Source organism: Triticum aestivum, chromosome 6B (assembly GCF_018294505.1).
Source record: "Triticum aestivum cultivar Chinese Spring chromosome 6B, IWGSC CS RefSeq v2.1, whole genome shotgun sequence".
Lineage (NCBI taxonomy): Eukaryota > Viridiplantae > Streptophyta > Magnoliopsida > Poales > Poaceae > Triticum > Triticum aestivum.
Window position 1 is genome coordinate 380466004 of NC_057810.1, and position 14180 is coordinate 380480183.

The 14180-nt window shown below is 48.7% G+C and overlaps 1 long non-coding RNA gene across 2 annotated transcripts; it reads right to left on the reverse strand.

Moving 5' to 3' along the window:
- Positions 1-1237: 1237 nt before the first annotated feature.
- Positions 1238-5995, reverse strand: LOC123137211 (uncharacterized). Of its 2 annotated transcripts, none has more exons than XR_006467897.1 (7): positions 5636-5995; positions 5393-5563; positions 5147-5315; positions 3283-4617; positions 2585-2699; positions 2381-2498; positions 1238-1653 (listed from the first exon to the last, which is right to left on the reverse strand). It is a non-coding gene; the product is annotated as an uncharacterized lncRNA (long non-coding RNA). The 2 variants fall into 2 exon arrangements; XR_006467898.1 differs by having other exon boundaries at positions 5052-5315.
- Positions 5996-14180: the final 8185 nt, after the last annotated feature.

The following is a 14180-nucleotide window of genomic DNA, read 5'->3' on the forward strand; positions in this document are numbered from 1 at the left end:
GCTTCGCCCCACCACGGCTACTGCTGCAGACTGGCGAGAGGCCTGCAGACTGGCGAGAGGCCACAACAACCGCATGTCTGCCGAAGAGGAGGGTAGATCCACCGCCAAGGATGGGCCCTAGAGATGTACGCACGTGATGCACGCCGTCGTCCAGAAGCCGGGGAGGAAGGCCTGATCGGACTCCGGGACGCGTATGCACCCCCACCACCTCAGCCACACCACCAGCACTGGCCATGCTACCAGCGTTGCAACTTACAACCCTGCTGCCAAGCCCTACACACAGCGTCGCACCCCCGTTGGACCCGCCGCACCCTACGCCACCAGAGACAGACGGGGAGGAGAAAGCCCTGCCACCACCCAGCCTAACCAGGCTTCGTGCGGCGGCCCGCTTGGGCAGTAGCGAGGAGGGCGAAGATGGGTAGAGGCGAGCAGCAACTTTTAGGAGCTAATCCTAACTTATCACAATGAGTATGGCTAGGTCTCAGTCCATTGAAATTTAACCAAGTCTAAGTTAAGTGACCTAACATATAGGAGAGAAAGAAAAAACTGTTTTTTTTTGCATGGATCTTAATGGTAGATCTCACGGATATAGTATCGACTGGAAGTCTTAGTTGTGAGGTTGGGCAAGACTGTATCACAATCCCCTAATTACTGTCGTGAAAGAAAAACAAAAAATCAGCACGCAATCCCGTAATGCTGTTGATTTGATTTGACTGAAGCATGGAACCCAAAGAGAAGTGCGCTAGAGAGAGGAAAGAAATAGAGCAACCAATTATCTGTGACATTACAGTAGAGGAAAACGGAGACATAAGCGACGAGCGGTATAGAGATGCTTGTGCAACTTATACACACAGGCACACAGCTCATACGTACCTAGAAGAATATTGTGATCCGCTGTGGCACGCCACGCCGAGACACACATGCTGACATGCATTGCTCTCTCTTTTTAATAGGAACGCATACGTAACATGGTTACAATTACGAATTTTAAAGCTGGTTACTCAATTCTAGCAGAATAAAAGAATATGTTTCTTGCTATCCTGAGAATAATATCAATATATGAGCACACTCACACAACTTGTAAATTAAGCTAAGGGGTAGATTCCGAATATACTGCTTTTCTATTTATTATGTTGCTTTAGCACATGTGTCTTCCTGTCCACTTCACCTCTTGAGGAATATGGCAACGCAGGGTTTGCTTAAGAACATGACAAAATGAACGTCGAGAGAATTCGGCTGCTGCATATTACCTTTTGATAATTATTATTGCAGGAAAGCCAACATAGGCAGTACAACAAATATATACATGCAGAAATGTGGGCTATTGGAAAGACGATGGTACCGAATGCCTGGCCCTCCAGTGGCTTTATATTTTCAAGATACTCTTAACAACAAACTGACATAATACATGTTGGTTCAGACCAGCAAGCATAATACCATCAGGAGCTCGTCATTTTCTTACCACCCCATGTCTATCTCCAGCGCATCCTCGTCTTTCTAACAAAGGAAAACATCCTTGTAAGTGTCAGCGGAGCCTTCTCCAAATTGTCATCAATGAAGCAATTCAGGACAGATCTAGGCAACCCAGTGGAGACTTCGCTGACAGTGAAGCTCGAGTAGACGAGCAAGTCCTCAAAGGCACCTCCTGCAGACCTGCACAACCACGTTGACATTTAGTTTCTCACCCTAGCTCCCAGTAACGCCGTGACTGTAGAAGGTAGTTTTTTTTAAATGGAGGCATAAGCATAAGTTGTGACCGTAGAAGATAGTTTTGATGCTTACAATAATGACAACATGTAATAAGAAAACTAATGCATGTAATAATTAAGGTTGTATTCAAAGTGGTAAGCTAGCTTCTTGAAAAATATCCGGCGATAAAAGTATTTTAATAACACAAGTGAGTGAACACATCATAAATGGAAATAACACAAACTTTAGGCAAAGTAATTACTACAGTTCCTTTCGAATCAAGGACAGAAGAAATGCAATAGATGATAAGACTTATATTTTAACACTAACGGTTCACTACAAGATGTTAAGAGTTTTGAGAAACAACATCCTATCGACATAATTAAGTACTTCACTTTTGTCAGGAACATGTGCAATAAGGAGAGCAAAAATATACAATAGGAAGGAGTTATAGAGCAACACATCATGCCCAAACAGTCCTAGTAAAGTAACTCAGACACAACCATTAATGGTTTCAACCAAATAAAACCAACACATCATAATTCCTGAAACTCCTCGTTTTGCATGCTATCTAACCAGATCATCCATTCAAGTGTATATACCCAGCCAATGTTTATTGTTGCAAAATTGTGCACATTGTAAGAAAACTATTGTGAGGAAACCCATAAGATAAGAGAAATAAAGATGGCACCTTCCAACATGTGCCATCAAGAAAATACTAAACCCCCTTCTCTTGTATTCTGACATAAACTTGGAAACTTGGTTGTCGCTTCACCTGCAAAAATAGTAGTGTCACTGCAGGAGCCCTCCTGGAAAGACATGTTAAAAATATCCATTATTAGGTGTGATCATTATCAAAATTCATTTGAATTGTACAAAGAAGATAGAAAATCACATAATTATTAGCAATATAGTTAATTGCCCGTGCGTTGCAGCGAGGAAAGCACATCTTTCTCCCCTTTCCTTCCTCCGCTCCCACCCACTACCTTCCGAACCGAAACTCTCCCCACCTAGTAATGGTGCAACTGAATAAATTAGTACAATAAAATGAGGTGTAAGACATACAATTAAGAAAAGTCACAGTTTAGGCCTTAGAGAACCTAAATACAATGACACGGGATTAATGTAGAAGCACACAATGACAGAAAAACACATATGTCAGAGGAAAGTGCTACTGACAGCAGAAGTAGCTGCCCCGGTGGGTGGTGATCGAGACTATGCACAGGGTTCATGTAGAAGCACCTAAACACAGGATTAAAAATTGGTACCGTGGAACATGGTGCAGGCATTCCGGTGAAGTCAGCGAGAACGGAAGCTTCGGGTGTGGCAAGAACTTGTGAAATTTTTAATGAGTGATAAAAGGATCTTATGGTGAAAAATAGTAAAGGAATGCATACGCATTATAAACAGTACAAGGATCTTTGTTTCAATGTTCTTCTTCTTTCGTATAATTTTATTTTATTTGTTTGGATTTGGTTTTTGGTTTGGGTTTGTATTCTGAGGCTTCTCGGTGACTTTCTTCTAAATTCTAATACAAAATTACGTGAATTTAGATGCATGCTTAAGAAAAATAAAAGGATGCCAATGCATTACCCTTCCATGAGAAGCTTCCTCTCAAACATATGACCAAAGCCGGAGACCAAGCTTCATCTGATGGTCAAGGGGAAAACATAATTTGGACATCTTCCTCAAGACTTCAGAAGAATGATAACACAGATAGTTAGTACCTCTGTTTGACAATTGCATTTTCATACCATTTTAAATGCTTCTCTGAACGTCACATTAAACTCCTTCAGTCTATTAGCGTAACTAATTAATTTTCGGAAATGTTAACGCCCACACGTGTGGGTGTTGATCAACTCGATCACACGCATCCATCCCCGTCGAGTAATATATGCACGAATCTTGGCACAATCTGGCTGATTTTCTGTGCCACGTAGGACAAGGCGTGTGTGTGGTGCGTGACATAGTTTGCCCACACATCCATTTTACGACACGGAGGGACCGGTGTGTGGGCGTTTAGCAGTTCACCCACACATCAATTTTCAGTCACGCACAAGGACTGGTGTGTGGGCATTTGCCATCTCGCCCACACGCCCGTCTCCTCTCCCACACCCCAGCTGCTAGTTGCCATGTGTTTTTGCAGCGCACATGGCAACTGCCCCTAGTGTGCTTTATAAGCAGGTGGCAACTCTTTTTTTTACCCGAGTTGCCATGTGTTTTTGCAGGGTACACAGCAACTGCCTAGTGTGCACGTAAGCAGATGGCAACTCTCTTTTACCGAGTTGCCATGTGTTTTTGTATGCTACATGACAACTGCCCCAACGTGCACGTACATGGCAACTGCCCTAACGTGCACGTTAGCAGATGGCAACTCTTCCTTTTTACATGGCAACTGCCCTAGCATGCTTGTGAGCACATGGCAACTCTCTCAACTGTCTAGTGTTAGTATGTGGCAACTCCTAAAGTTATGAAATCATGGCAACTACACTAGATCAGACCATACATGGCAACTGCAGTTGAGCAACCATGGCAACTGCAGTTGTCCGACATGACAACCGTAGCTCAGCGACATGGCAACTGCAGCTAAACGAACATGGATGAGGGTCTGGACCATGGCAACTGTGGGCGCGTGGTGGGCGTCACGCATCGCGTGCAGGACCAGGAGGGTACGAGGCCTGACATACGGGCATGTGGGCGTTATCAACTTTGCCCACACGCAGGCGTGTGAGAGGGTTCGGGAGGAAAAAAAAGATGTGTGTGGGCATTAGTTGTTTTGCCCACACGTAGGTGTGTGGGCTGGTTGATGTCCATGCCACATGAGGCGTGTGGCACAACTACCCGATACACCACACGTGTGGCAGTTATCGGGACCCTTAATTTTCTTCTCCAAGCATCTTCTGGTGGTGTACCGTCATCAAAGTCCAGCTGCAGGTGTTGCCATAAAAATCAACAAGAAACATCAGAATAATGAGGCCAGTAAAAACAACAGCCTATTGCAACTATATGATCTTACAAATCCCTATCATATTATGGGAATGATGCCACATGCTCTACCAAAGACTAACAATAACTCCTTTCTGAATAAAAAAGAAGTCTGGCATGACTCTGTGATGCCTTAATCGTGAAATTTGATCTCTTGACTGCATAAAGCCTGATAAACTGTCTTAGTACAGGCACAACTTCTGAATATTCACAGTAACACATAAAACATGTCATAAAAAATACACAAAAATAGAAGGACTCTGATTATTCAGAGTGGCCATAATAATCAGCAACATAGCAGACTAATATATATATCAGCAAAATGCTGTTGACTTAGAGAATGTCGAAGGATGCAATATTACAATTCTGCCACCTACCCAATGCGCACAAAGAAACAACGTCTGCAGGCCGATTTTGACTGGCAAGTGGCAACTGATAGCAATTGATGGGAGATGATGAAGAAGGCCCTCACCAGATGCACGGAGCTCCTGCTCACTAACTCATCGCAGCGCCATGAGTGCTTCCTCCGGTAGAACAAGCAGCCGCTAGAGCCGGACTTGACGCGGGGCATGGCGGAATCCCCGGTTTATTTTGAAAAATAAACTGGTGCTGGTCAACATACAGTTTCCTATAGCCCAATTCTGAACGCGAGCCATATAGGAGCACAGTTCAGACACATTTACAGTTTAGAGGCAAATTAAACGGTAGAGGCACGCACCTCCATTGTCGACGGCGTCCACATCGACCCCTAGCTCATCGACCAGGTACCTGCACACCCGTGGCCTTCCCTTCCCGGCAGCGAAGTGCAGCGCCACGAGACCTTGGTCCTTGGCCGCCTCCACCACCTCCCTGGGACGGCCCCTGCCCTGATCCAGATCTCTCACCAGCCCTGCGACGCGACGAACGGGAGAGTCAGTGCCTCCCAGATCCAAACAAAACCCGCCCGGAATCGCCCACGTACTCTTGAAGAGGCGCAGGTCGCCGCAGCTCGCCGCGTGGAGGAGCGGAAGCGATCCGTCGGCGGGCGGAGGGGGCGGGCTAGGGTTCGGAGGGGCGGCGCGGCGCTTGGCCGAGGTGGCGGCGGGGTGACGCCGCGCCATGGCGACCAGCGGTGGCGAGGTGGCGGCGAGGTGGCGCCGTGGGATCCGCGGAGGCGGCGTCCGTGGGATCCGTGGCGGCGGCGGCGGCGTCCCTGGCGATCCCAGGTCGAGGCCGCTGGTGGGAGGAGAGAGATAATAATCATTCTGGTGGGATCGAGGCCGCGGTCTGGGCGTACTGGTGGATCTGGCGTGCGATCCGGCGGCGGCAGAGTCAGATCTGTGTGAACGAGGGATTGATCCCAGTTGTTTTCGATACGATGACGAAAATAAACCGGAGTGCGATGACGAAAAAAAACCGGCGGTGGTAGTATGACGAAAAAAAACCAGCGAAAATTGACCAGGCGACTATTCACCAAGTCGTCCATTAGGAGTAGAGATTTACGCAGGAGTCCTAAAAAATATGTCAATATGGGAATGCAGGCTGCGCTGCTGACCTCTGCCGCACTGACTGCGGAGGTCAATACTTTAAAGGAAAAACTTGAGCGGTCCGAGAACGAGCTCGGCCGTGCCAAGAAGCAACTCGAGGATAAGGAAGGTGAGTAACACCTTATTAAAATTGTACCTTACAGAAAAGGATTTTGGTTGCAAAAAGAATGACAAGGATAACGTGGGTATTGCAGGGGACACTAACGAGGTGGCGACCCTGAAAGAGGCGGTGGCCGCGGCCGAACGAAATGCAGCCGCAGAGCGCACCGAGCGAGAGAAATAGGAGGCGCGAGTGGCGGAGGTACAGCAAGAGCTCCAGGATCTCGTGAGAAAACATGAGAGCCTGGAGCGTGACTCGAAGACTCGAGAGTCTGAGCTTGCAACGGCTCTTGAGAGTGCCAAAGCCGCGAAGGCCGAAGCCTTCAAGGCCCTCCAGGAGATTGAGGCGGTGAAGAAAATAGCAGCGGGTAAGGCAATTTTCATGCAAAGTAAGCATGTGAGTGTTAATTACCTGTTGCTTACCCGAATTCGGAGCTCTCCAGGAGCGTTCGCAGATCTTCCTCGCAGCGTGTCTGATGCTGCCGCATTCTACCGAGCCGAGGAGGGGAGCTCAGGTCTTCTGGTCTCAGTATGCTGAGGCCGGACATCCGGTGCCCCTTAGCGACCAGCTGAAGCAGCTGGTCGAGCTCCACAAGGCGGCCGAACAGGCCATGAAGGGCCTCATAGTTCGGCTGTGGCCTAAGGAGGCCATGCCTGGGAGCTACTTCGGCTTGGTGCGGTGGCTGGTGGATGCGTGCCCGCGGGTTGAAGTCATCAAGCACTCCACCTGTATTGAGGGTGCCCGTCGGGCCCTTGCCCGCGCGAAGGTGCACTGGGGCAAGATGGATGCCCAGAAGCTTGTGACGGACCCGCCACCAAAGGGCAAGGAGCATCGCACGCCCGAGATGTATTATAAGAGTGTGCTGAAGGGCGCCCGCACTATTGCGGGGGAGTGCTCCAAAGATGTAATTTTTGAGTAGAATCGCATTTTGTTATCCTGTGCGCTGAAAACTTAGTTCATATGTGCTAAGAAACGCTTGTTAATTTAAAATATTACCTTCTGTGCGGCTGTTTATCAAATCTGAGAGATGGCAAGTCGTCGGCCTCAGCCCCCATGCCACGAGTGCTGGGGTGTTCGGGATAAACTTGAACACTCTTGTTCCTATTTTTGGGTCCATCTAGGGAGGCGCTCAATGCAGCGAACAAGGCAACCGGACTTATAATGCTTGAACACTCTCACTTAGCCATAGAATTCTATAATTTTAAATTTCGGCGAAGCACCTAGTCTTCGGAAGGCCGAATTTGGGGCGCTATCCACGCCTGGGCCGGACAAGATCCGGCTCCTCGCTCTAAGCGGCATAAGTCTTTAAGGACTCGCAAAAACCTCTCGAACAGCGACCGGCTCTCGCCTCATCATGACGGTCAGTTTTAGCTTTCTCCACTCAGGCGTTAACCCAGCTCAACTGGGGCGCAATCGCAGTGGTTCTCCCAGTGCTACCTTAGCCGATACAACGGAACGTAAGGTACCAAAACATGGGAGCCGGGCAAACCCAACTATTGACCCAAGACATGATTCGGAGCCGATGCATATAATGCTATAAGTTCAGGGTGCCGCACTTGTGAAAGTGTTCAGACTTGTCACACCATGATGCGGGAACCATAAGCCCCTGGTGTGTTTTAACCGTACCAAAGTGTACGGATGCGACATGTCATAAATAAACATATGTATGAAAAAGAAATGCAGTTATAAGCAAAAAGGTGCTGCATTGTTTTCTTCAATAAGTGCTGCTACGAATGCAGAACGATACAAATAGTGCGACAAGCAAGTGATGGGACTGTTAAACATGTCCCCTCCAGGGGTAGGCTGCGGACTGGTGTATAAAAATGCTCGTAATGGAGACCACCTGTATATTCGTTGTAGCCTTTGGTCCTTCCCTGGCTGTTGCATCGTGAGTTCGGTAGGTCTGCTGCCGGACAGGGCCTCTGACGAACGGAGTCCTGTAGGTAAAAAATAAAAGGTAAAAATAAAAAAGAACGACACACTTGAGAGCCCCTGGTGTGGTTGAGCCGCAGTCTGGGCTTATTGTGGTTGTGCCCCTCTCCCCATGCCCATGGTATCTTCAGAGCGTAATGGTGTACGCGAAGGACCTGTTTGGACGTTTTGCAGGGGCTGGGGTTGGGGCCGCACTGCTACGCATGCTCGGAACATGCCAGGTGGTCTTGTTGTAGGTTACTCCGGGCGCACTTAGCTATGTCCAGCCGCTTAACGGCCGGACTCGAGAATTGCCTAAGAGGCTGCATTGTACTTCTACCGCTAGAGCCGCAGTATGTTCCTCCGTTCGGAGAGAACGTTCAGTGTTTCTGTTGACCGTGATGACTCCTCTAGGGCCTGGCATCTTGAGCTTGAGGTATGCATAGTGCGGCACCGCGTTGAACTTTGCAAACACGGTACGTCCGAGCAAGGCATGATAGCCGCTGCGGAACGGGACTATGTCGAAGATTAACTCCTCGCTGCGGAAGTTATCCGGGGATCCGAAGACCACTTCTAGTGTAACTGAGCCTGTACAATTGGCTTCTACACCTGGTATGACGCCTTTAAAGGTCGTCTTGGTAGGTTTAATCCTTGAGGGGTCTATGCCCATTTTGCGCACTGCATCCTGATAAAGCAGGTTCAGGCTGCTACCGCCATCCATCAGGACTCTGGTGAGGTGAAATCCGTCGACGGTTGGGTCTAGGACCAATGCGGCGAATCCGCTGTGGCGGATGCTGGTGGGGTGGTCCCTTCGGTCAAAAGTGATCGGGCAGGAGGACCATGGGTTGAACTTCGGGGCGATTGGCTCCATCGCATATACATCCCTGAGTGCATGCTTCCGCTCCCTTTTGGGTATGTGCGTTGCGTATATCATGTTAACCGTCCGCACCTGTGGGGGGAAACCCTTCTGTCCTCTATTGTTCGGCGGTCGGGTCTCTTCCTCGTCATCGCTATGCAGCCCCTTGTCATTCTTTTCGGCAATTAACTTGCCTGCGTGCTTGAATACCCGACAGTCCCTATTGGTGTGGTTAGCTGGCTTTTCGGGGGTGCCGTGTATCTGGCACAAGCGGTCGAGTATTCGGTCCAAATTGGACGGACCCGGAGCAGTTCTTTTGAATGGCTTTTTCCGCTGACCGGGTTTTGAGCCTCTGAATCCGGCATTGACTGCCGTATCCTCACTATTGTCGCCGTTAATGCGGCGCTTGCTTTTGTTACGACGCGACCTGCCATTCCGGTCCTTGAAATCCGGATTGCCAGAATTTTTGCTGAGGTTGTTGCTGCGTGCTAGCCAGTTGTCCTCACCCGCGCAAAAGCGGGTCATGAGTGATGTAAGGGCTGCCATGGATTTCGGCTTTTCCTGTCCCAGGTGCCGGGCAAGCCATTCATCGCGGATGTTATGCTTGAAGGCTGCGAGGGCCTCCGCATCCGGATAGTCGACGATTTGGTTTTTCTTTGTTAAGAACCGTGTCCAGAATTGTCTGGCCGATTCGTCTGGCTGCTGAATTATGTGGCTTAGGTCATCAGCGTCTGGTGGTCGCACATACGTGCCTTGGAAGTTATCAAGGAATGCGGCTTCCAGGTCTTCCCAACTCCCAATTGACTCTGCTGGCAAGCTGTTAAGCCAATGCCGGGCTGGTCCTTTAAGCTTGAGGGGGAGATATTTGATGGCGTGAAGATTGTCACCGCGGGCCATGTGGATGTGAACAAGATAGTCTTCGATCCAAACTGCGGGGTCTGTTGTGCCATCGTAAGATTCGATATTCACGGGTTTAAACCCTTCAGGGATTTGATGATCCATTATTTCATCTGTGAAGCATAGTGGGTGTGCGGCGCCTTTGTACTGGGCGATATCACAACGGAGCTCAAAAGAGCTTTGTCTATTTTGTTCGGCCCGGCCGGACTTACTGTGTCCGGCGCGACGGTTGTCGTCACGTACCGTGGGGCGCCCACGCGATCCATAGATTGATCTTGATTGTCTTGCCTTATCCTCCAATATATCTCACAAGTCCGGAGCGTTCCCCTGTGGTCTTGTGCTTTTCGAGCGGTGCCAGGGTACGGGTCTAGTGAAGGGCCTAGAGGCCTCTCTGTCGCGACCACGGGGTGGTCGGTCAACCGTATTGTCTCCTGGTGATGTGGGTTCATACGCTTCCTCCTCTAATCGGGGGAGCAGCTTGCGTTTAGGGTAGCTTTTGGTGGGGCGTTCGAGCTCATGCTCTTCGGCCGCGAGGACTTCAGTCCATCTGTCGGCTAGCAGATCTTGATCAGCTCTAAGCTGTTGCTGCTTTTGTTGAGGCTGTTCGCCGTGGCCATATGCCTGCATTTAAAACGCTCTTGTTCGACGGGATCCTCAGGCACGACGAATTCATCGTCGTCGAGGCTTGCTTCGTCTCCGGAGGGAGGCATATAATCCTCTACCTCTTCTTCTGCCGCTCTCTCATGAGGGCTGGCGTCTCCATCCTCTTGCGCTGGATCTTGCTGGAGTGGGTTGTCTTCGGCACTGTCCGGTGTATTTTTATCTCCGGTGCCGGAATCTTCATTCTTGCTGTGGCGGGATTTAGAGTGGCGCCGCTGACACCGGCGCTTGGGCTGTTTCTTGGAGGGGTCATCCTCCTCTGTTCCTTCGCCATTCCCATCCTTTGGGATATCCACCATGTATATGTCATATGATGAGGTGGCTTTCCAGTGCCCGGTAGGCACTGGTTCTTGTTCGTCTCCGGCATCGTCGTCCATACCGTCGATGTCTTCGGAGTCGTAGTCTAGCATGTCGGTTAGATCGTCGACAGCGGCTACCAAGTGGGTGGTGGGTGTGCTTTGAATTTCTTCGTCGTCCGCATCCCAACCGTCCTGACCGCAGTCCGGCCAGGGCTCTCCTAATAACGAGAGACGTTTTAGCAAACTCAAGATGTCGCCAAAAGGTGAGTGTTGAAAGATGTCCGCTGCAGTGAACTCCATGATCGGTGCCCAATCGGATTCGATCGGAGGGGGCGCGGGAGGTTCGGAGTCCGGCAAGGAGTCCGGCGCCTCAGAGTCACAAGCTTTATGAGGGACAAGGTCAGTGTTCGGCTCTATAGCCGTAGAGGTTGCATCCCTCGAGGCGGTGTCTAGCCATCCGTCCTCGATCTGCGCAGCCGGCTCCGAATTGAAGATCGGAGCGAGTTCGAGTGCGGCCTCCATGGTACGGTCCGGCTAAAGAGCTAAATCATGCTCGCCGTGACAGTGTGGCACGCTCGGTTGTGGCTCGAATCCATCGAGGATCAAGTCCCCGCGGATGTCAGCCGTGAAGTTCAAACTTCCAAATCTGACCTGACGGCCAGGGGCGTAGCTTTCGATCTGCTCCAGATGGCCAAGTGAATTGGCCCGCAGTGCAAAGCCGCCGAATACGAAGATCTGTCCGGGGAGAAAGGTCTCACCCTGGACTGCGTCGTTGATGATGGTCGAAGAAGCCATCGAGCCTATCGGTGACGACACAGAGGAACTCTTAATGAAAGCACCAATGTCGGTGTCAAAACTGGCGGATCTCGGGTAGGGGGTCCCGAACTGTGCGTCTAGGCGGATGGTAATAGGAGACAAGGGACACGATGTTTTACCCAGGTTCGGGCCCTCTTGATGGAGGTAAAACCCTACGTCCTGCTTGATTAATGTTGATGATGTGTGTTACAAGAGTGGATCTACCACGAGATCAAGGAGGCTAGACCCTAGAAATTAGCCTATGGTATGATTGTTGTTCGTCCTAAGGACTAAAGCCATCCGGTTTATATAGATACCGGAGAGGGCTAGGGTTACACAGAGTCAGTTACAAATGGTAGGAAATCTATATATCCGTATCGCCAAGCTTGCCTTCCACGCCAAGGAAAGTCCCATCCGGACATGGGACGAAGTCTTCAATCTTCTATCTTCATAGTCTTGGAGTCCGGCCGATGATGATAGTTCGGCTATCCGGACACCCCCTAGTCCGGAACTCCCTCACAATCAATGATGATCTTCGCAAGAAAAGTTCTTCTTACATTGCCAAGCGTTTACTCTTATCTACTTACATGCCTCAAGTCATGTCTAGTAACAAGTACAAGAAAGATACTTCCTCTAGTAGTAACAATAATAATGTCAAATCCAATATTGTTGCTTCTAGTAGTTCTATTGATTCCACTAATGATTCTCTTAGCCAAGTTACACTTGAGCAATAAAATAGCTTATTGAAGGGAATTATAGAGAAAGGTGTTTAAAAGAGCCTTGCTGGGAGTAAGCAATTCGAGGAAATTGTACGCAAGCAAGGAAGGCACCGGAAGAATCAAGGTGTTGGTTTTGAACGAAAGTTCAATGCCAATGGAGTTGAGTGGGAAGAAGGTCAATACCCCAAGACGAAGTTTGTTCCTCAACAAGAGAAGTATGATCCTACTTCCTTCAAGGGAACACAAGCTCAAGATGATCTTCCACCACAAGACCACAAGAACAAAGGCAAGGACAAGCTTCAAGAAGAGATTGATGCATTTGAAGAAGCACCTAAAGCCTCGTTCAAGTGGGTTCCCAAGACTACGTCAAGTTCTACTTCATCAAGTACAACTACAACTCCAAGGATTCCCATCAAGATGATGTGGATACCGAAGAAGAAGAACTAGAGAGTTCTTGAGGGTGACTCTGCCAACATTCTTCACTCATATCATTTTGGCAAGAACAAGTGCAATCAACTTCCACATCTTGCACTAGTTCAAGGAGTCACAAACCCTCATGTTGGTAAGACAAGGGACAAGGTAACCTAATGAATTCATGGACATCATCTTGTGTGTGCATCACTCTATGTCTATGGATATTCTTGTTTGTTCCTTGTGGGACTAACCCAGGTAGGTAAGTTGAAAGTGCAACTCACTCCAAAGGATTGCTCCAAATGATCTACATCAACATTGAGCATATACATCTTCAACACCTACATGAACTCATCATCAACAAAACCCAAGGTTAGTTCATCCCTCTAAGGGGGGATCTCACATCTAGGGGGAGCTTAACTCCAATAATTGAGTCAAAGCAACTCTAATGGTGTGAACACATCAATGCATTATGTAAAAGTGGTAACCCCACTTGAGCTTCAACTATGAGTATGACCAATGATCATATGTTCTCATTTGACTCCTAAGTCAATATACTCATATATAGATGACCTAGTCATCACCAATTGTTTGATAGATGCTAGAATTGGTTGTGCATGCTTTGCCACATATTTCATTTGCCATCTTATTGTGTGAGCATGTTGGTGCATATTTTACTCATTCAAGGACATCCACTTGTTGTTTTGATTGTTTGGTTATTTTCTTTTTGCCAAGCGGATGGACAAGAATGCCTAAGAACCTTCTTTAGCTATCTATGATTTTCTCATCTCAAACTCTATTCATGCTACATCACAAAAATTGATCAAGTCAGATTCGAACCACTCTGTGTGAGGAGCACTCGGAGTCCCCGATTTGTCATAGACTTAAACTTCCAAAACCTCTTTGTGATTCTCGGTCAGACCGATTCCTCCATTTCGGTCCTACCGAGATCACCAAGTTGATCTGAGTTTTCAATCTCGGTGCAACCGATTTGAACTTTTTGGTCTCACCGATTTGCTGTAACTGAAGACAGTTATGCATCTCGGTGCCACCGAGTTGTTCCACTCGGTCACACCGACAGGGTCGGGCTATATATATAGCCACGGGCAAAATTTTGGAAATTTCTCCGAAACCCTTCGCCCGCGCAATAGCTCGCTCTGCCATCGGAGGTCTCCGGATCGTCTCCTCGTCGCCAGTAGCCTCCTGTCGCTGGTCTCCGCTGCCGTCAACGGATTTCGTCCCCGCCGTTGCCGCCGTAGCAAGTCCACCGCCAAGTTAGGGTATGGACTTGATCTTTGTGCTATCCACGTCATTCCTAGCACATTGTATTTT